This window comes from Monodelphis domestica, chromosome 2 (assembly GCF_027887165.1).
Source record: "Monodelphis domestica isolate mMonDom1 chromosome 2, mMonDom1.pri, whole genome shotgun sequence".
Classification (NCBI taxonomy): domain Eukaryota; kingdom Metazoa; phylum Chordata; class Mammalia; order Didelphimorphia; family Didelphidae; genus Monodelphis; species Monodelphis domestica.
Window position 1 is genome coordinate 333,580,965 of NC_077228.1, and position 24,358 is coordinate 333,605,322.

General features: G+C 38.8%; 1 pseudogene; it reads right to left on the reverse strand.

The window, feature by feature from the left end:
- Positions 1-17,009: 17,009 nt before the first annotated feature.
- LOC100619768 (ATP synthase subunit beta, mitochondrial-like) lies at positions 17,010-23,287 on the reverse strand (annotated as a pseudogene).
- Positions 23,288-24,358: the final 1,071 nt, after the last annotated feature.

Sequence of the window (24,358 nt, forward strand, 5' to 3'; positions counted from 1 at the left end):
AGCCAAGCTGTGTGAAGAGGCAATGGCAGCCCTTAGGAATGACACATGGGACCCAGCCTAGCAGCAAACCAACATGGCAGCTGAGGCAACACTATGTCTTGTAAGCAAGAGAGTAACCATCATTTATACTACATTTAGAAGTGAACATGATGAGAAGAATATTAATAACCACTAAAATTTAGACCATTCTTTCCAGATCATTCTAAGTTGGTAGAGAGGAGAATATCATCCCAAGATCTGGGGGATATACTTATAATCTTGCTATATCTTCTCATTAAATATTCCTTTGTAAAAACTAGTTGGTATTAATTACTTGTCAATAGTATTGAGGAGATATCAATTGGTTTAATGATACTGGAGAGACACAAACTAACACTGGCAAATGATATCAGGATGCTAATTACTAGTGATTAGCTTGTTACTGGAGAGAACACATTGGAATGGGAAACTCAGATTAATGTCATTAGAAGGACCTCATAGCCCTTCAGAGCTATCCCTAGAGGCCTGAAGAGAGATCAGTAGCCTTCCTCTAGGGTCCCAACATGCCAGTGGAGTTTTGGTTGGGACAGTGAGCCCAGAACCTGTATAGGGGCAACATAAGGGATTCGCACACAAAGATAATGCCAAAAGGATGGTTTAGGTTGCTTTTTTCCTAAAAGCAGTGATCATGCAATATATTTAGAGCTTAAAGGGACCTGAGAGGTCACTGAGTCTACCTCCCTCATTTCAAAAATGAGGAAACAAGGTTCAGAAGGGTTAAATGGTTGACCCAGGCTCATACTATATATGTGTCTGAGGAAAGATTTGAACCCAGATCATCCCAACTGCAATTCCAGTCCCCAGTCCAGTCCCCACCTTCTTGCTTCTCTCTCATACTAAACCATATAATTTTCTTACTCATCAAGGAAACAGGCATTTTCAACAACTGGCTGGGTTTGGGGGAGGGGAGAGGGGAACAGCTTGCTGCATTGACTCCTCATGGAGTAGAGCTTTTCTCTGTGTGAAACTCACTGGCCCATGTAGGGACTAAATCTATGACCCTTGGCTCAGCACCATGTTCTAATTGGCGTGAGTACTAAGTACAGATAAACCATAAGTAGGGATCCAAAATACAAATTACAATACGTTAAAAGGAGGCCTTGGGAAATCTTTTCAAGAAAGTCCTTCAAAATGGAAGAATTGTAGAAGTCTTAGGATGAGACGATCATTAAAACATTCCTCAGTGAGCACTGTCACAGAACACTGATTGGCTTTTCTGATTTTCTCTAGAAAGTGCCAACAATGCAAAGTGTTGTATTTTGCCAGACTTTGTAGATCCAAGGAGGAGAGTTACTTTAGTAGTGTGCTCAGAGCACAGCTGAGTGTTGTTTAAATATTGTACCTTTTGAGTACTTGAAGTCATAACACCCCTCTTTTGGCAGAAGAAGGAATGCACACGTGATTTATCATACATCAGAATACTCAACAGATTGTCCAGTCATAGTTGTCATCACATACACTATCACCTGCTGGGATGGCTTTTACTTTTCTCACAATATGTGCTGGGGCTGGGTAAAAAAAAACATTTTTTTCTATGACTCATTAGAACACACATTTCTGATTGAAATGAATTATTCACTGATACACTTAGTGTTTTATGTAAGAAGGAAAAGGAGATAAATTTACCTTTGCATCAGAAAATAATGAACCCAAAGAAACAAAAATAATCCCATTTTAGAGGCAGGAGAGTTTGCATGGGCATATTCAATGCAGCAGGTTTGTGTAAGCATGTAGCTAGAGGAGTAGGGTAAGGTTTTTTCCCTTCTATTTCTTTTTTGAAAAAGTTTTTATAGAGAGATATTTAATGTAAAAAAATATATAGCAAGAACATATGAACAAGCACTTCTCCCTAAAACCTGGAAGCAGACTCTCTCGCCTTGATCCTGTGGGAGACTGGGTTCAAACTTAAAGCAGTTTCTATATGGCATTGGTCCCCTCAAATTCACTTCCAAATGAAGCAAAGCTGTTGGATAGGCCCACAGTCTCAGCTACCACTGGGAAGAGTCAAGAAAGTTGCTCAGTACTTTGTGCCTAAATAAAGATCCCAATATGGACTCTAGCTCCAAGACCTGGTTGTTCTGACCCTCTAGATCTCACAAGGTCATCATCTTTTTACCCAAGAGAAAGAAAGATGAGTTGGTATAGCAGTTATAGAATTGTGAATTTTAAAACTACTCCACCCTACTCAGACCATACTTTAGAAGATCTGATTTAGCTATTTCCTGATTAGTAACAATGGAGATACTTGGTCTAACAGAATCAAGTCTTTGGAACTCTACATTTCTCCACCCTACTTAGTTTAACAAGGTCAGGAATGTCTGCACCATACTCAAGGATGAAGTATCTGAGAAAGTGGCCTTCAACAGGCATGTGCAGAAATAGCAGACAGACTCCTGGGCTGTCCTAGGTCAAGCTAAGCTAACATTGGTACAGATGAGATGCAGAAAAGTGACGTAAAACCGTCTGTATAGGGCACGTCATTTGCTCTCTTCGGGATCTTTTCCCAGAGAGGCATCTCTGGCTGGCAGCGTGCTAAGCATTCAGACATCTTGGCGTGGTGGCAGTTATTTGTCTGGGTTTGGTGGTGAGTTTGCCCTTGAGCTAATTCAGGTTCAAGCATCTTGGCTGAGCCCTCTTGGAGTTCAGGCTGATTCCTTCCTCTTTTACTCTCCAAAATCTAAACTCACCATCCAGAGCCTCTAATCTTCCTGCCCGGCACAAGCCAGGCGGGAGAAATCCTACACCCTTTCCTTCTCCCTTCTTTTTAAAATTTCCTTCCACTATATTAATTAAATCACCATAAATTTCCAGACTGACTTGGGTAACTTTTTTTTTTTATTATTTGGGATATCCATGGTGACCAATAATTAATATAGTTTAGGTCACAACGCTGAAATTATCCTTTATACCATGAACTCTTGATGCTGGTTCAGGGTAAGAGGGAACCTATATATGGCCTCTCTCCTACCTAAAAGCTTTCAGAAGTTCTATTAGAACATCCAGAAAGATTCTCTCCTTTACTTAGATGAAATGTGAATCCTGTGGTCAAGGTGTGAATACCACTGGCTATGGATCTCTAAATTAGTATATATTAATCATAGAGTTCATACGCTCATCTGCTTAAATTGGTCCTTGATTGTGGACTCTAAAAAGAAAGTAAGACCAATTGGAGCTAGATCAAGGAGAGGGATATAATATTAAAAGCTTCAGAAAGAATCTCCTATAGGAAAGGCAGGCAGAAAAAGTATAGGAGTACTTATTTATTTATTTAAACTCTTATCTTCTGTCTTAGAACCAATATAAAGTATGGTTTCAAGGTAAGAGTACAAACACTAAGGGCTATTTGTCTATCTACCTATGTATGTATGTATGTATGTATGTATGTATGTATCTATCTATCTATCTATCTATCTACCTATCTATCTATCTATTTTATCCCCATCAGTGAATGCTATAGAGAAGCAACATATTCTCCTGGAGAATTCCACACTGCATTTTCTTTTACTTGAATTCCAATCTCATTCAACCAAATATATGATTATAGCTTCTAGCAAATGGAGGATTTATATAAATGTTTCAAAAAAAACATCTCTAGGAAGACCTGACTTTCCACTTTTCTTTTTAATCCTTACCTTTTGACTTAGAATCAATACTAAGTAATCAGTTCCAAGGCAGAAGAGAAGTAAGGACTTGTCAGTTGGGGTTAAGTGACTTGCCCAGGGTCACTCAGTTAGGAAGTATCTGAGACCAAATTTGAATCCAGGACCTCTTATATCCAAGTCTGACTCTACCCACTAAGCCATCTAGCTGCCCCTTCACACTGTTTTTTAAAAATTTATTTGGGTTGACCTCAATGAAATATAGACCGTTAGCACTCCTGGGATTAAGAAGCCCTGGAGTTTGTCTTCTGAGTCCTATAATGATGTTGGTGTCCCTGAATGCCCAGGGATTCAGAGTAGGAGCAGAGGAAATACTGAGGACTGAAAACTGACCTAGCTCTGATTCATACAATACAGGTTTCAGTGGAAACAGAATATTTAGAAATATCATCTATAAGCCTTTTGTTTCTGCATTTTTTTGCCCGTCTGTCACTGGATTCTCTTTCTACTCTATTTATCCTCAGTCAAGAAGACAAGATTAAGTCCAGTTTTGACTGTTAACAACAATGTTTTGTTTGGAGTGTGTGTGTGTGTGTGTGTGTGTGTGTGTGTGTGTGTGTGTGTGTATACATATATATATATATATATATAAAGAGGAAAGATTTTCATGCATGACTAGGGCAAAATCATCATAGGCTCTTAGATCAGTAGAAAAGAGAAGTGTTTGGTATTCACGAAGGTTTATCTGTCTAATTTTGCAGAGGCTATCATTTGGTTCTGAATCTATTTCTTTTTATTTAAAGAAGAAGGAAGGAAAACACCCTTCCATTTCTTCACTGAAAGAACCTTTTCTTCTTTTTTTTTTAAATGAGCTCAAGGCCACTGCAAGCAAATGTTGGTGTTTCAGTGCCTGGTTCTAATCCTTTTTTTAGAGCTTAAATCTTCAGGAACTCACCCCTCTGATCTCAGTGTTCTAAAGAAAAAACCTTAAGTGAGACAAAAACAGCTAAATCTGGCTTGAGCACTACATTGGGAAGAAGGGTGTATGTGTGCGTGGAGATACAAGAGGACACAGAGCACAAAAAGCAAATCCAAAGAAAGACATCTGCCCAAGGCCACTTTCAGGAACCACCACATCAGGGAAGAGAGAGCAGGTTGAACACTCCCTCTCCCTCCATGACAGTCCACATTGTAGGGTCATAGATTTAGAAGTGGAAAAGACTTTAGGGTCATCTGGACTGACTCCATCATTTTATAAATGAAGAAACTGAGGTCCACAGAGGTTAAACAACTGTCTTTGGTATGAATTTGAAAACAGATATGGGTTAAGCAGTTTTGTTTTATTTTGGGTTAATTTTGTTTCCAATAAACAGAAATGGTGGGGCCCAGGAAGAAATATCAATGGAGTGCACATAGTCTATGTATTAACAATTTATTAAGTGGCCTGAGATTCATGTTAAAGATGTGATGGGGTCCCTGACCATCAGGTAAGTCACAATGGAATGGAAGAAATAGGTCAGAAGCCATGTAATCAAAATATACACACACATACACATACTCTAGACATACCTAAGGATGCAAATGTTATAGTGGGCAGTGTAACAAAGTTGAGTTCTAATACCAGTTTGAGCTGGGAAAATCTAACTTTGAACCCTTCCTCAGGCACTAGCTATGTGATCCTGGTGTAACAGGGATCTAGTACCTGTACAGACTCCCTCAGATGCCTCTCTTCACATGAAGAAGCTGGGGAGCCTCCTTTTGCATGACTGTAAGGGATGTGTCTTAGAGACATCATGGATAAGTATTCGGTAACTGGTTCTGGTCAATGAACCATGGGGAATGGGGTGCCCTTTCCTGGGATGCAAAAAGCAATGTAAAGACTGAGTTGACTCCATCTCTCTGGCCTCAGTACTTTCAGTGGCTCTGTTCCTGATTGGACTCTTTTGTTCACTGAATCTGGTGAGAGACCATGCTATAGAGGGAGAAGCCTTGGAGCTTTCTTCCTCTGAGAAATGGGCTTCAGGCCTTGGCCACTGGGATTATTCCTTTCCATTCTAATGAAGAGAGTGAATCCTCTACTCTTGTGAGTTTCAAAAGGTCAGGAGTATGTCCCAGCCTCCTCAGGTTTCAGAAACCAGGTTGGTCACCAAACCTTCACCAATGATCTCTTAAGACAAGGACTTCTTCAGCATCTGGGAAGGATCTTTGGTGGACATGATCCTATATAAGAACTGAACTAAGACTACCAACACTATCAAAACAAGGACTCCAACATCTGGGCAGGATCTTGGTGGGCACAATGCTATATAAGAACTGAGCTAAGGTGCTGTCCCTGAGGTACATGGCAAACAGGAAAAGTCTTGCATGTTTTTATGTCTTTGAAGTAAATATCCCTTTTAAAAAAAAAAAGGTGAAACTGGGGTGCTAGTCCCTGGCACCTAACAATGGAAGAATTCAGCTGGTGAGGGAGGGTTTGAGCTGATGACAGTAGATAAAGAGACTCTCTCACCAACTCCTTAGGATGGCCAAGAAGCCTGGGGGACATGTTTATCCTGCACATTCCCTACATTGGACAAATACATGCTAGAACATACTCGCTATATGGGTTAATCACTCAACTTCTTTGAGCCTCAATTTACTCATCTGCAAATTAGGGTAATAAGGTAGGTAGAGTATTATCTATCTCACAAGATTGTTGTGAAGATTGAATAAGACAAAATATCAAATGAGATAAAGTGTTTTGCAAACCTTAGTATTATAAATGCCAACAGATATGATTATTCTCATGGAAAATTGTTATTGAGTCATTTTTCAGTCATATCTGACTCCTTGTGACCTCTTTTGGGGTTTTCTTGGCAAAGAAACTGGAGTGATTTGCCATTTCCTTCTCCAAGTCTCTTTACAAATGAGGAAACTGAGGCAAATAGGGTTAAGTGACTTGTTCCCGATCCCACAGCTAGTAAGTGGCTGAGGCCAGAAATGAACTCAGGAAGATTAGTCTCCTGTGTCCAGGCCCTGAACTATCTTCCATGCCACCTAGCTGCCCTTTAACTGAGAATATGTGATATGTAATCAATAAAATGTTCCCAAAGGAAATGGGCTTCCAATTAAGGTTATAAGAAAGGGGAGATACTCGTAGATGGGAGGAAGTAGGAAGCATTTTCCCTGTGCCTCATGGAATAATAGTGAGGTCCAACAGCTAAGTGAGATAGGCATTTTGGATTAGTCACTGGCAAGATTAAACAGTATGAAGGAAGCATGGTTGTAGCGAAGGAGCCAGGCCAACCAAAGGTAGAATCTAAGGTCAGAAATAGCCACATACGATAGAAGAGTACAAACCAGAGCAATCATAGAACTAGGGGCAATGCTATAAGAACTCTTCTTCTCATTCCCTGCTCTCCAGTCTTTTCCTCAACAGTCTCACTTATCTTGAAAGCCGAGTCTTTTAAATTAAAAAAAAAAAAGTGTATCACTAGCCTTAGCATAGTGCTTGGCACTCAAATTCTTTTTTCATTCATTCACTCATTTATGAAGAATCAGAATTCCTTAGGTCTTTTGTTTCGAGGCAGGATGAGGTGATCTAACTGGTTCTGCTATCTCAAGGAAGATTCTTTGGGCTTAAATGTTTGCAGAATAACTACAACTGCTGTAAAGAGTTCATGATGGATAGTGCCAATAATTCCAACTCCTGAGACTGGGACTGGCCATGGGGGCCAGTCATTTAGACAAAGAGAGAGGTAGCATAGTTTAGTGGGTAGAGTACTCAGTCCACATGATAACTACAACATTGACTGAAATGTGCAGGGGGGTGGGGGGAGCCAAGATCCCATCCTTTCTTGTTTCATGATTTTTAAGGACAGTTCATTTCACGGATCCCAGAATGTACCACAAAACTCCCCTTCAACCAGGAGTCTCTCACTAGAAGTGAAAGGTCACATTCAAAGAGATTGAGAAATAGAAGCACAGAAACGATGCTTCCATGGAACTTGCTTGACAACATTCTGTTGAGTAGTGGATTTGAACTCTGTAAGTAAAACCTTCTTAATAATTAGAATTGTCTAAGTATGGAATAGGTTGCCAATTCCCTGTCACTGAAGACCTGGATTATGGATTGTTGAGATATAGATCATCTTCAGAAAGATTTTTTATGAATATAAGAAATTAGGCATAAGGACTATATATAGTTTTTTCTTTTTCCTGAAAAAAAATGTTTTGTGAAAGTATAGATTTTAAAACATATAATATCATAAATATGATTTATTATAAATATGTAATAAATTACAATATACTCATTCAAGAAAAACAAATTCTAATATTAGCTATGTACAAAATTCTGTCTCCTCTTTTTTCTCCCCTCTTCAGTCCCCAAGAAGGAAGGTCATATTATAGAGATTGTACCCATATCATCATATAATACATATTTCCCTGTTCATCATGTTGTAAAACAAGACACATACTGCTTACACTAGAGAAAAATTCATGGAGGAAATAAAGAACTGCATGTTTCAATCTGCATTTGGACTCCATCTGTTCCTTCTATGGTGGGGGCTAGCCTTTTTTCATCATGCGTCCTTTGGAGTTGTCCTAGATTCTTGCCTTGTTGAAAACAGTTAAGTCATTCACAGCTGATCCTCATACATTATTGTTGTTACTGTGTACAACATCCTCCTGGTTCTGCTCTGTTAATTATTAATTCTTTCCTATCATATAGGAACTAACAGTATAAACCCCAAATCTTGGACTCTGGTCCTTGCTTCAAAACTAGGACTCTGGTCCTAGTTGTCTCTGCTGTTACTATATATTTGAGGTTTGCTAAGTACCTTCATCGCTTCTCTATAAAATAAAGGAGTCGGGATAGATGGTTGAGGTCCTTTTTAACTCTAAATCTACAGTCCATATTTTTTAAGTACTAATATAATTTATGGTCTTTTAAATTATACTCTAGGCATGGGAGGGACTTCAGAGACCATTTAGCTAAATTTCTGTTTTATAGATGACGAAACTGAGGCCAAGGGAGGTTAAATGACTTGTCTAAGGTCACAAAGACAGTTGGCATCACAGATCGGATTTGAGTCCCGATCTCTCACTCTAGATCCCCTGCATTTTCCCATTTGACCATTCTTCCTTTCCCTGGATTAGCTCATAAATAATGCTTTAATGTATTCTATCTGAGGCTAGAACTGCTGATTCCAGTGTCTTCCTAAGCCAGAAGCTTCTGAATCTCAAGTGAGCAAAAGTAGTGTACAAGATAGCCAGTTCCTCAGAGGACAGATCAATTCGGCAGCCACTCTTCAGTCTCTGGAGCCCCCTGCTGGGACTTCTGCAATTACTCAAGTCTTCCTGCCATTGTTATTCATCTGTTTGCTGTGCTGAGGCAAATGTCAAGATGTGGGAAAAGGCAATTCTCTCCTGTGCAGAAGCGTAGGGTCTGAATTGGGAGGCAGACAAGGTTGAAAAACAGTAAAGGCCAATTCAATACCTGATATTCTTTCAGAACACTGAAATTCAAGGGACTGAGAAGAGCAGTTGGAAGAGTCAAGATTCAGACCAGACCACAGTAAAAGAATAGAAAACAAGACACTAGGCATTCCAGAGAGCAGATAGTTCCTCCAAATTAGTTTCCTTCTTCTGTGGAGGCTACTATTGTAAGAGAGAGAAATCTGGAAACTTTGGGAATAAGCCTATATAGTACACTGCTCCTCCCTCTTCAAACCAAATTCAGTATTTCCTCCAGCCATCTAAGCACATTGCTCTCCATAAGGTAGGGCTTGAAAAGTTATTGTTGTAAAGGATTATTGTAAAATTTTATTTTGGAAAATCTGTTTATCTAAATGGTCTTAAATGATTTTTCATTGTTTTTGTTTTGTTTTTTTTTTTTTAATCTAGAAGGAGAAAAATGCTGCAAAGGGTTAGACCATTTATTAGTTCTGGTATTCAGTGAGGAAATAACATAAAAGCATGAGTCCACTAATAACACAGAGTCAAATACAGAAGATTTGGGTGAGTTTTTAGCAAAGGTCTGATTACTTTGCTCTAAATTTCTTTGCTCAAGGCTTTAGGATCTTAGACTGTTGAGTTTGAAGAATTTGCAGAGATCATCTAATTTAATCCTCTCATCTTACAAATAGGGACATTGAGACCTGGAATTGGGAAGTATCATGTATAATTAGAAGTAGAGGCCTGAACTTCTGGTTCCAAACATAGCACATTTCCCTCAACTCTATACCTGAGTCATCTTTTAATTAGTCCTCCCCATCCAGCCAAGGAGAGAACAACAGGTTCATCCAGATGATGTATAGGACCGGTAATAAATGGCAGAAGTGGAGTTTGAAGCTTGATCCTCCAACTCCAGATACATTGTTCATCTGGTATACCAATCTGCCTCTGTTATTTAGATTTAAGATGCTACTGCTTCCAGCAGGTACTTCCTCCTCCTCATCTAACATTTACTGGGTGCCTCATGTGTAGGAGAATGTGGTATGCAATGTAGGAAATAGGAACAGATTATGTGCCAGCATTATGTTGGATGCTAGGGATATAAGTACAAAGAATGAAATGATCCTTACTTCCAATGATTTTAACTCTTACAGGGAGTCTTAGACCTTTTCCTATTAATATTTCTCTGACAATCCCCAATTAAAAAGTTGGAGGGATCATCTGGGCATCAGCATATAGAAGAACTCTCAAGTCTCAAGACATCTCCAGTATTCCCAAAGGAGAAGTCATTTTTGGAATTTACTGCGTCAGTAGAACAGTAAATACCACCATTATGACCTTGACTCTTACCAGTAATGTCTTGATTAGTCGTCAAGGGTAAGCATCTGTCTAAGGGCCACAATTTCAAGGATGTTGAGAAGTCTCACTTTTCTAAGAGACTCACATGACAGACAGGTTTGCATATTTTGCAAAATCATTATTGGAGAGAACTCATGAAATGATGAGATCACAGATCCATTGAAACATTGAAGAGTGATTTCTATGTTTGTGATTGTGGTAATTCTCCTAGAAGTTCTTTTAACCATTAGTTCCCCTTGATATTCCCTCTTCCTAATGTCTATCAAATCTGTTCTCCCCCTTCCATCCCAATGTGTCCCTTTTTCAGGCTTCTTACAGCCCTCCTTTCTACCCTATCCATGTCTGCAAGATCCATCTTTTTAAAGCACAGCTCTGACCTTTTTGTTTCTTGTTCAAAAGCTTTCAGTGGCACCTATTGGTTACCAAGTAAAATGAAAATTCTTGGCATTTGGGGCTTCTATAATTTTACTTCTCTACCAAAGTTTTCTGTTCTAGTTAAATGCAATACAATATCCCCTAAACCATGAATTATATATGGGATATGTATTTCTTTCTCTACATCCTTGCTCTTCCCACTTTTACTGACTAAAATAATGATGCCCCTGCTCTTATGTATCTTCTCATCCACTAAGACCCTCTTCAGGGCTTCCCTGCAATCTTCCTCAATTACCTTAGCCCATGAACTATAATTCTTTAGTGCCTGCACAATTTATTTGGTACTTATATGCTATTTCACCTCTTTCTGTCGCTTATCTCTCGTACCAGACCTTGTCTTTACCTCCTCATATTTTCTGCAGTGTATAGGAGGCAGCTGGATAATGCAGTGGAGAGAGTGCCAGACTTGAATCAGGAAGACTCATCTTTCCGAGTTCGATTCTGGCCTCAGACCCTTACTGGCTGTGTGACCCTAGTTGAATCACTTTATCCTGTTGTTGTTTTTTTTTTTTGCCTCAGTTTCTTCATCTATAAAATGAGCTGCAGAAGGAAATGGCAAATCCTCCAATATTTTTGCCCCAAATCAGGTCATGAAGAGTTGGACAGGACTGATACAATTGAACAACAATAAATAATATCTGTTGATGAGAGGGAGATATCCCCAAACCCAAATAAGAGAGACAGATTGGTAGAATGGAATGAACAATGAATCTGCTATTTCAGGACAAGAATTTAAACCTTATCTCCCCTGTTTATTGTCTGTGTAACCCTGGGCAAGTCAATGAATCAACATGTATTAAGCATCTACTATGTGTCTAATCACTGGAGATAAAAAGAGACAAAAGATCACCCTTGCTCTCAAGGTGCTTACAATCTAATCTAAACATGCAAGCAAATATATACAAAGCTAGCTAGACATAGGGAAAAAAATAAAAGAGGGAAAGCACGAGAATGAGAGAGGCTTAGGGAAAGCTTCCTCCAGAGGGTGGGAGTTTAACTGGAATTTAAAGGAAGTTAGGGAGGCCAGTAGTAGGAATAGAGAAAGGAGAGCATGGGGGACAGCCAGAGAAAATGCCTGGAGCAGAGATGCAGTAGCTTATTGGCAAATCAGCCAGGAGGCTAGTGTCACTGGATTGAAGAATATGTGCTGGGGAGTGAGGTTTTAGGCCTTAGATCTGATGACTAGCTGAAGGTGCCAAAATGTCCCTCCATTGACTGCTATCCCTGAATCCCTGATATAAGCCATAACTATTGAGGGAGGAAGTGGGCATTTTCTCCACAGCTCCCATAAAGATAGAAATGCCAAATACTAGCCAGGATTCTCTCTTCTTGTTTGCAACAGATCTCGAAAACACCTTCTAGCAGGAAAATTCTGCCAGGCTTTCCTGCTGCCTTTGTTCTTATTTTCTCCCTAAAACAAATCAAAAGATCTGGACCCAGAGCTCCAAAATCAATGAGCCTATAATTCCCCAAACTCTTTCTGGTCCTACTTATTAACAACCATTATTATAAAATGGAACACAAGCTTGAGAAGTATTTTTGAACCAGTAAAAAAAGCTTATATAGGATCTGTTTAATATAGAATGCTTCAAAACTATTGAGAACCAATGAGTGATTATTTTTAATTCTATAAATGAAATATATGTGGTCTTACAAAGATCAATAGGAATACAGAAGGATTTAAACTTTTACATTTGCCTTAAAGACAATCCAGAAAAAATTAAAAGGGATTTTTGTCCCCTAAGGCATTTATATATAAGTGAAGGTTTTTTTACCCAGCATAGTATAATATTTCTGTTTTCCTCCAGTTGTTCCCACAATTAGTAAGAGCAACTCTGGTTCTTGTTTACACTGCAATTTCTTTCTTCCTTTCTTTCTTCCATTCCAGTGTGCTTTTTGCTCCCATCCAGCAGCCATGCTGATCAAGGTAGATGAGTCACAGTAATTAAATGACTGCACTGCCTCTGTGAGCTGTGATTTGGAAAGGATGAAAGCTTAATTTTTTTCCATCAACAAAGCCAATTTCAGCCAAGCTGCTCTCCTGAGTGCCACCCACATTAAAAAAAAAATGACATGTTTAAAGTAATCAGCACCAGAGGAAATTTAAACCCATCATCACAGTAACATGGATGGATTATAAATTTGTGTGGCATTTATGACTCCTTCAAAGAGCAAGTTCCAAACATATCAGGGAACCATTGGGCAAACAGAGACCTGCATATGGAAAACACCCACTGGGTGAGCATACGCATAAAAGATTCTAATAAATTAGAGTAAATAATAGCTGGCCTTCCTTTACTATTGCTTATCTGTTAAACCTAGCAAGGAAGGCAAGTTAGCCTTAATTGGAGAACTGGCTGCTTTCTCTAAGAAACAGGCACTTAGAGCAATTAAGACAGATGTAGAAAAAACAGCTCTGCATTGACAAAATGACAGGCAGCACCCAGGTCCAATATGCATAATGAGAGGCTGAGGATTTTAATGGATGGAGGCTCGGAAACTAATGGACGATTAATGCATAAGGCAGGTCTTTTACAGGAGATGACAGATTTCTGAAAGGAGCTTCTCCCACGGCTAAATGTGTTGTAGTCTGTGTGGTACAAAGGGGCATGTTTTCCTTAACTGAAAGAGTGTGTCTGGGTATGTCCTTGCTTTCCCCTTGGATATTTCCAAGCCTGTTCAGGAATAGAACAGTTCGCATTGTCGACTGATCTGGTGCTGAGAGCTCCAAGTTCATCCTCCTACTGTTTGGAGCTGCTCCACAGGATCTCAGTCCCCTCCTCCCAACCCTCAATCCCTACCCCAATAAGCAGCTTCTCTACAGAATGACTCAGAAATTCCCGTGTCTCCCCTAAGCCATTTCAGCTCAAGTATCCAGATGCCCAGAACTTTAATCTTTTCTTGTATGTTTCTACAGGGAGAGGAGCCAGTGGGCAGGGTGCATTATGGTTTTACATAATACCAAATATTTGAAACGTTTTGGGGAGAAGAGGAGGAAGGAATGAAATCTATGATTTTTTAACTATAAGAATCTAAAGAAACTACCTCTATATAGCAAGAGTTCTTAATCTGGGGTCTATGAACGTTGTTTTTTGTTTTTGTATTTTTTGTTGAATTCTTTTGTAATCTTAAACTTTTTAGTTTACACATCTAAAAACATTGTTTTCTTCTGAGAAGGGATCCATAAGACAAACAAGGTTAATTGCTTCATCCTCTATAGTCACCAGCTGGGCATATTTTCTTCAATTTATGGCTTCAGAGAGTTGCCTGGGGGAACAAGAGATAATATGTGTTAGCCAAACGACTCAAACTTGGTTTTTCTTGACCCCAAGCTCAGTTTCTATTCACTTTGACACATTGCCTCATTTGAAATATATGCCAACTGTTTTGTAAGTGTAAGTACAAGCTATAAGGAACAGATATCTGGAACATCAAACTCAGATATTTATCTCCTTTTGATTACTTTAAATATAGTAATGTTAGATGTTAGAAGAACCTTACTTACTGGTGACAAAGGAACAGAAATTTCCATAAAGAACAGGTTGTATTTTAAGAGTTTAAGCTGAGGGAGCAGCTTGGTAGCTCAGTGGATTGAGAGCCAGGCCTAGAGATGGGAGGTCCTAGCTTCAAATCTGACCTCAGACACTTCTTAGTTGTGTGACCCTGGGCAAGTCACTTAATCCCCATTGCCTAGCCCTTACCACTCTTCTGCCTTGGAACCAGTACACAGTATTGATTCTAAGATGGATGGTAAGGGTTTAAAAAAAAAAAAAGAGTTTAAGCTGATTCGAATGATTAGAATGCAGAATAAATTAGAATATAAGTTTCTTGAAAATTAAAAATTGTTTCATTCTTTGTATTGTATCCCAAGTGCCTAGCACAGAACTTGGTGTTTAGTAGATACTCATTAATGGATATTTTTTTGACTGTGAAATGTACATTTTTTTCAAAAATTTAAATGTTCTTCAGATAGTACATAGTTTTTCTAATTAAAATTTTTGTGTTGTTTGCTGAGATAACTGAAATTGGATAATGGGGAAATATGACAGACGAAGGTGATTCTTTTAGCCAATTTTTTAACTTTTGCCTTTTTTTTTTAATAGGTCTTATCATATAGAAGATCCATTCTGGGAGATGGTCATACTGATTTGCCAAGAACTGTTAGAATTCCTTAAATAGTTTTTTTCAACAATACCAGCTTCCCTATATGGTCTCTGAATACCCCCAGAAACCTGGAATGGCTGTGACAAGAAATGCTGGATTTTCTGGACATAAGATACTATAACTTGTTTTCTTCAGACCAGGGATAGTAATAATGTCCCACCTCCAGCTACTCTTCTACAAGTTATGAAATGAATGAACAAATGAAAAAGTATTTGTTAATTTGTTTTCCATACCAAGGATAGCAACAATGTCCCTAAAGGACTTATAATTCTGTAGGATCTTTTGCACAGCATAGGCAATATCATAAAGCTCATTTCCAACCATATTGAGGTCTGTGATTCTGGAAGTGGAGTCCAGAGGATCCTCTCCAAGATAATGCTTCAGACTGTACAATAGCCCAGGGCTGCACAGTGATAGCCTCCAACCAAGTGGGCAAAGGTGGTGGGCTGGCCAGTCAAATTAATAGCAGATGCATAGATGACTTTCACAGAGGTGCTAGAGTCCTTCTTGCTCATGGTACTTCTTTCCTTCAAGGTGCCCATATCAATGGCCAATGTGAGCTGGTAACCTATAGTAGAAGTGATACTGCCTAGCAAAGCCTGAGTGAATTGGAAGATATCAATGAAAAGAATGAAGAATGACTTGTGTACATCCACCTCCAGAGAAAGAACTGAGAAATAGAAATAAGTAAGATATTGTATGTATATATATATATATATATGTATATATTGTGAACCTTAAAAATTCTCAAATATTGTGAATCTTAAAAATTCTCAAACCCTACTTCATAAGGTTAGGATTGTAAATCTTAAAAAATTCCCAGACCCTACTTCATAAGGTTGGATTAAGACCATTCCCCATTGGGACCATTTCCCATTGGGACCATTCTCCATTTGGGCAGTGAAGGTACTTAGATCAGGAATGTGAGACCTCTACTCCACCCCTACTTAAGTCTGCCCTAGGGGAAGATAAAGTTGTAAACTCTTCTGAACAATGAAAAGTACTTAAACCCATACTTATAGTAAGACAAAAAGTTCTTTAAGCCATGCCTATTTTAGGACTAATACAAAAGGGTGCTAAGTACCTATAAAGGTCAAGCAACTTGTGAATTTACGAGGAACAAAGAGGTGAGAAACTTACTCAGGTGTGAATTACTCAAAAGATTAGTCTACTCAGGTGTGAACTAAGAATGGTCTGTCCTTTGAAAAATGTCTACTGTGATTGGTAGATGTGAGAATTTAGGGGAGGAGACATAGGAGAAAATTCCCTTTAAAAGGAGAAGAGAAACTGAGAACAAAAGCAGTCTATTGGAGACAGTCTGTTAGGACAGTCTCTTGAGGACAGTCAGCTGGGAAAGGCTGAATTGAAGGAGGCAGCTGGCCAAGGCTGCCTTGAAGGGTCTCTCTCGGGACTCTCTCAGGGACATTCGGATTGACATTCAGATTGAGGATTGAGCTGGTGGAGGCAGCTGAGATGAAGCTGGCCTGGTGTCACTAGAATCCTTGCTTGAACAGATCTTGTGGTGAGTGATTAAGGACTGACTGATCTTTCTTTTAGGGCTTGGGCCTGGGTTGGCCAGGGCTGCCCTGGGCTGGCCTATCCTTTTCTCATTATTTCCTTTTTCTCTCTTTCTCTCTTTCTTTAATTCCTCATTGTATTATTAGTTAAATTCTCTATAAAACCCAGTTGACTTGGGTATATTCATAATTGGGAATGTTTCCCTGGTGACCACCTTATATTTGATTTGAAACCAGACACTGTAGTGAAAACATATTTTCTGCGGTCACAATTTACTCATCCACTCTTTTATCTACAACAATTTATATCTTCCACTATTTTAATCACTACAGTTTATGACAATCAACTATTTTAACTATTACAATATACATATATATTTGTCTTTTTCTCAAATGATGCTTTCTCTAATGGTGGGAAGCAGAGAGAGAGAGGGAGTTAAGTGAGTATTTTAATGTAAGAAACTAATTAATTTACATTTTAAAAGTTAAAATAAAATAAAACCAATGAAAAGCAGTACATCTTGATCCTTTTGGTCTTTGAAGTATTTAACCATAGTGAGACCTGTCAAGGTTACCCAGGCCTGAACAGTAGGTGGTTCATTCATAGGACCATATATTAATATACCATATACCAGGGCTACCTTGGAAGTGACTTCCTTCATATTGATAACACCAAACTCAGTCTTTACATGGTGCAAGTCATTACTTGAGTCCATTCATCAACACAGAATTACTATCCTGGGCCTTGGCAACATTGTCGATTAGCTCTGAAATCAATACAATCTTACCCACACCAGCACCACTAAATAGTCCAACTTTTGACACCTTTGGCATAGGTGACTAAAAGATCAATAGTTCTGATGCCAGTGACCAGAAATTCTTGATCCTCATTCATCTCTATGAACTTAGGAATCAGCATGGGTAGCAGTGAACTGTTTGGTTTTGACTGGGCCTCTTTCATGGATAGGCTCTCCAGTCACATTCATAATTCTTTCCAGTATCTCAGGGACCAAAGAAATTTTGATTGGGAAGCCAGAATTCAGGACTTTCTGACCTCTCACTAATCCTTCATTATCATTTATAGCAATAGTCTGGTCTGTGCTCTCACACAGACGTTGGGTGATCTCCAAAACCAGTCTGGTTTCCCTATCTTGCACTTCTAAGGCATTGAACACGGGAGAGAGACACTTGTTGAACTGTACATCCATCCACCACAGCCCCAGTGATAGCCACAATGCATTTTTGGAGGCTCCCCTTCGTTAGGGATATCAATGCCACCTTTAGCAATGTCTGGGCCTATGGCAGTGACCAAACCCCCACGGTCCTGATAGAACCCCAAGAGCCCCAACATGACAGTCTGTGGAGAGGCTGAACTAATTAATTTTCATAAAGAAATAATGTTATACTTACTACCATCAGGGGGCACTGTGAGCATTTAGCTAAACTATCCAGTCAGGATGTGGTAAATTATATCAGTATGGAGGTATGTGTGTGTTGCCCATCAAATCTTCTACTGTAGTGTCCCAACTCCAGCCATTCTTCTTCCAGTTATGAAACGAATGAACAAATGAAAAAGTATTTGTTAAGCCCTTAATATGGGCCACACACTGTTTTAAGCACTGGGAATACAAATACAAAAATGTCCCTCAGTGTTTATATTCTTTTTTTTTTACTTTTATTTTTAATAATTTATTCCCATATATCTCAGCTCCTCCCTACCCTCCTTGAACTATAGAAGGTATCACCAAGAAAAAGATATGTATATAGATTGTGTCATTCATATTCCCATTTTTCCAGTTCATTCTCTAAATTCCCTTCAAGTTCTGAATCTATGTTCCTGTGATCTCTAAGGTCACTTGTAGCTCCATATCAATAAGCATTATTGTGTTAGTAAGCAATTTAATTAGAGTAAGTAAACAGTGATGAGCAAGAGATATCTATCTCAGAAATAGCAGATGTCTCACATTATCCTGCCATAGTGCCCTGGGCCTCATTTCAGGAAGATCTGAGTTCGAATTTAGCCTCAGATACTTACTACTTTGTTAACCATGGGCAAGTTACTTAACCACTGTTTGCATCTGTTTCCTCAATTTATAAAATAGGAATAATAACACCTACTTTGCAGGTTTGTTATGAAGATCAAATGAGATAATTTACAGATAATAATCTGTAAAGCCCTCAGTATGGTATCTGGCCCAGAGTAGGTGCTACTTTAATGCTTATTCCTTTCCCCAATGACTGAACCTGAATCTTATCCCCCATTTACTGCTCTATTGCTTTTGGCTGGCTTGGCTAAGGACCCTTTCTCATTCCACTGCTGCTGTCTGCCGGCTTCTATGCCAGTGGAACAAGAAGCTTATTCCCTAGGTATGGGGGCAGGCTAAGTTGCAGAGAAACCTTTTCCCTTTGCTGCCATGCATCTGCAATAATTGCAACCTTTCTCTTTCCTCTTGGGCCCAGTGAATCCCATGACTTTCATAAGGAGCCACTGTCCTGTAGAAATGACTTTCAAGATTCATTTTCTTTGGCTGAACAAATTGTGGTATCTGATGGTGATGGGATACTATTGTGCTATTAGGAACGATGAACTGCTTGATTTCCATACAAGCTGGAGAGACCTCCAGGAACTGATGCAGAGTGAAATGAGCAGAACTGGAAGAACTTTGTACACAGAGACTGAAACACTGTGGGATGATCACATGTAATCAATTTTGCGACTGAGAGCAATGCAATGATCCAGGATAATCCAGAGGAATTTTTGAGAAGGAAGGCCATCCACATTGAGAGAAAGGACCATGGGAATAGAAATGCAGAAGGAAAACATTTGATTTTCCACTTGTTTATATGGGCATTGGATATGGGGTTTGGGTTTTTTAAAGATTATTACAAAAATGTATAATACGGAAACAGATATTAAGTGATAATAAATGTAATCCAGTGGAAATGCTTGTTGACTCTGGGAGGGAGGAGGGAAGGTGGAGAGGGAGAGAACATGAGTCATGTAACCGTGGAAAAATACTTTAATAAAATTTTTTTAAAAAATTAAAAAATAAAGATTCATAGTCTTGGTGGACCCCAAAGCCTTCTAGGAGATGTCCATAGAGAAAAGTAAGCACGTCCCCAGTCACTGCTCTGTTATATACATGGTATACTCCATGAAGCACCTGCTGAACTCTGTGGTCCAAACCCCTTGCTTAATTTACCCTACCCATACATGCCCACTCTTTCAAAATGTTATACAGTCCAAAATTACCTATCTCCTATCCTTTTTCTCCAATCATAGTACCAATTCTCTACTCTAGATTATAGATCTCAGCTAGGTGTTTGGAGGTAAGCCATTTGACCTTATTCATACTAATATGTAAATGTTTGATTGTCCTTTAACTGAATGAGAGGATTGGACTAGATGATTTCTAAAGTCCCTTCTAAATTTATGATCTTATGGAAGTGCAAAAAGGATGGTCCTATCAGAGGTATTTGTCTTTCTTTTTTTTTTAAAGGATGCTTATTATACCCAGATAATAGTCCAACTGGTAGGTGTTTATGCAATGTAAAAAAAAATGGAGTAAAAAGCATTCAGTAGTGTGAGAAAACAGGTAATCTGGCTGGGGCACATGCCCAAGTCATAAGTGGACATTGCTAGCACAAAGAAAAAAGGAAATGAGTCAGAGGCAGATAGGTGGCTTAGTGGATCAAGAGCCACTGTTGAAGATGGGACGTCTTGAGTTCAAATGTAGACTCACATACTTCCTAGCAAGTCACTTAACCCCCTTTGCCTTGCCCTTACTGCTCTTCTGCCTTGGAACCAATACATAGTATTGATTCCAAAATGAAAGATAAAGATTTTTTTAAAAAGAGAAGGGTGGGGAATGAGAATTGACCCTGATTGAGGAATTTAGAGTTCTTTAGTTTGGCCAAGAATAGGTTAAGAGGTGAAAGGTCAAGCCTGGAAAGGAATTTTATGTGGGGCATCCCCTGACATGTTGATTGGTTCCACATAAGAAGAATAACATTATTTCAGAAGTTTTATTTATTTATTTGTTTGTTTATTTGTTTACATAACTCAGAGAGTTATTATTCACATAATAACACAAGCTCAAAATCCCAATGCTAGTGTTGCCATTTCCTGTCTTTCTGACCTTGGGAAAGGAAGAAGGAAACAAATATTTAGTAAACATCCATTATGTGCCAGGCACATATTTTAGCCTTTCAGATTCTCTATCTAGGAGGCTTTCCACTAAACCAGGGTGTCCCCAAACTTTTTACACAGGGGGCCAGTTCACTGTCCCTCAGACTGTTGGAGGGCTGGACTATAAAAAATAAAAACTATGAACAAATCTGTATACTGCTGTCTGGGACAGCAAAGGCTGCAGCACTGGCTGTGATGGGCCTGTCACACCTTGCACAGGTCCATCATCACCACCACTATACCGGGCAGCGGAATCCCCTCCCCCAGATCACCGCTCACCATGCTGATGTCTTCCATTGTGCAACCACATAATCCTTTGTGCAGCGCCTTGTTCTCATTCAGTTACTCTCAGAACGAGGAGCCACATGAAGAATTATGTCACTGGAAGTGGTACTATATGTGAGCAACGCCACCACATACATTGCTCCTCTCACTGACCACCAATGAAAGAGGTGTGGAAGTGTGGTGGGAACTGGATAAATGGCCTCAGGGGGCTGCATATGGCCCGGGGCTGTAGTTTGGGGACCCCTACACTATACTGTACTGCAAATCCTCACCCAATCCTGTGAGCAAAGAAGAAAATAAGGATATTAGTAAATGCTTGCTATGTGCCAGAAGTCATGCTAAATCCTCTGCAAAATTTATTTTAATTCTCACAACAACCCTGGAAAGTAAGTGCTATTATTATTCTCATATTATCACTGAGGATACTGAAGCAGCCAGCAATTCAGTGACTTGCCTAGGGTCACATAGCTAGAAAAAGTCAGAGGTCAGATTTGAAGTCAGATCTCCCCAACTCCAGGCTTAAGCCTGATAATCTATTCCCCTGTACCACCCAGTGCCTATAAAATTCTGGGCCACTGCAGAAATCTAAACAGTTAAAAAAAGGTCATAATGGTCAAGCCAAAAAAAAGTAATTTTTCAGTGATATGATTTTTGAAAATTCAATTTTATTCTATTTTCATTTCCAAATTTTCTTTCTGCTCTGTCTCACTCATTGAGAAGGCAAGAAAAATAAAATCTAGTATAAATGTTCATAGACACGCAAAACAAATTCCTTTATTAGCTATGTTCCTCCCCCCCCCCCAAGAGAAAAAAAAGAAAGAAATAGAAGTAAATAAAATTCATTCTACACTGAGTCCATCAGCTTTCTCTCTGGAAGTAGAAAGAGTGTTTCATCCTCAACCCTTTGGAACTGTGGTTGGTCATTGCATTGATTAGAGTTACTATGTTTTTTGAGTTTGATTAACATTACAATATTGCTAACTGTATAAATTATTCTCCTGGTTTTATCCACTTTGCATCAGTTCATACAAGTCTTTCCAGGTTTCATATAATATTTTTAATGTAAGTTTTTCAAAATTAGTTTAAAAGCAGTGTGTGTATCTAGATAGAAATCTAGATGCTTTGGGTGTGATTTGAGCATCCCATGAAGTAATCCTGGACTGAATTTCTAGTCATTCTTTTGGGGTAAAGATTGTCCTCCTCATCCTATGTGTAAATAGAATTTTGTACTCTTAGACTTCCATTTCCCAGAATCCCTTTCCTTTTTCATCCCCATGTTGCATCCTTACATTTTGGTGATAAAAGTTTTCTGTAATCCCGCCTTTTTTTGGCTCATCCCATGCTTCCCTTCCCCCCCTCCCCTCAGGTTCTCTCTCTCTCCCTCTCCTCACGGTTTTTATTTCCCCTACTTCAAGTTATTATTAATAAAATTCTCATAAAACATAAAAAAAGAGTTTCAGAGGATGTCACCAAAAGACTTAAAAAATATCTTTTCCAACTTGAAATCAATAATCCTATGATTCATCTGTGTATCTATATGGTGCAATGGATAGGGTGCCAGAGCTTGAATTAGAAAGATCTGAGTTCAAACATGGCCTCAGTCACTTATTAGGTGTGTGACCCTGGGCATGTCATTTAACAATGTTTTCTTGTTTCTGCATCTGTCAAATGAGCCAGAGAAAGAAATGGCAAACCACTCTAGTATCTTTGTCACAAAAATTCCAAATGGGGTCACAAAGAATCAGACATGGTTGAAATGACTGAACAACAACAAAATGATTTATTTGGTTCAGGGGTTCTTAACCTGAAGTCAGCATGTAAATTTGTTTTATAAAAACCAAAAAGTTTATAACTATATTTCAATATAATTGGTTCCCTTTGTAATCTCAAAGTACTACATGCATTTAAAGGTTTTCATTTAATTATATATATGTATTATTATATGTGTTATGTTATATACAATATATTATATATGTTAGATTTTTATGTATTAAAAAAGTTATTCTGAGGAGTCCATAGATTTTATTAGACTGAAGAAGAGGACCATGAAAATTAATTATTCTCTTAATTTTCATTCTTCTCTAGGATACACTTCAGATTCTCTGTACTTTCTCTGCCATACTACAAAATCTCCTCACAATGGAAATTCACTTCACCTCTAAACTTCTCATACTGGAAGTACCCTTTGCCCCTGCATCTTCTTCCTCTGATTGACTAGTTTCCCTTAGAATCTTCATTATAAAGAGAGTACCTAGGTTAGCCATGTCTTCATTCCTCTCTCCAGACTATCTTGACTCTTTGGACTTTTTCTATCCTGCTTCCTTACCTTGGATATCCCTCTTTCCTCATTTTTTTAGCTTGCTTTTATGTCTCCTCCCATTAGAATGTAAGCTTCTTGAGGGCAGGCACCATCTTCCTTTCTGTTTGTATTTATACAAACAATACTTAGCATAGTGCCCAGCACATAGGAAACTCTTAAGAAATACTTGTTGATGTGTTGATAAGGGGTAGTCAAGCCTTTGTTTGAAAATTTCCATGGTGGAAGTAGTCACTCTTTGTGAGCCCATTTTGGGGTTTTCCTGTCAAAGATTTTTGGAACAGTTTGCCATTTCCTTTTCCAGATTATAGTACGGATGAGGAAAGTGAAGTAACCAGGATTAAGTGACTTGCCCAGGGGTATACAGCTGGCAAATGTCTGAGGTCAGATTTGAACTCAGGAAGATGAGTTAATTTCCCTGACTCTAGGCCCAGTGCTCTTTCCACTGTGATACCTTCTATTTTGAGAAATCTCTAATTATTTAGAAATTTTTTTCTCTATCTGGAGCTCAGATCTGCTTCTAAAATTTCTATCCTCTGCTCTGAGTTCTACTTTCTGGAACAAAGTAGATCAAGTGTGATCCTTCTTTTATGTGACAATACTTCAAATGTTTGAGAAAAAGTATTTCTTTTACTTCCCCTTCCCCTTCCCTCTCCTCCTCTACCTGACAAAAATCTTCTCTTCAATAAGCTAAAGAGCCCCATTTCTTTCAGTTTGTATTAACTGGAGACCTTTCACCATCCTGATCATCTATCTACCTCTGGACACTTTCCAGATTGACAACATTTGTCTTAAAATATAATTCAACACAATACTATGGAGGTGGTTTGACACAACTTTAGATGAAACAAAAGAAGGCAATGAATGCCTTAGGAACAGGGTTATAGATGGAAGATCCATTTTCGTGGTGATACAAGTACAAAGAATGACAGAATCCTTCCTTTAATGCCTGACATAGTTAGGAAGTAGGGAGGGAAAGCAAAATTCAAGGAAACTGGAAGCTCTACATGGAGTTTTT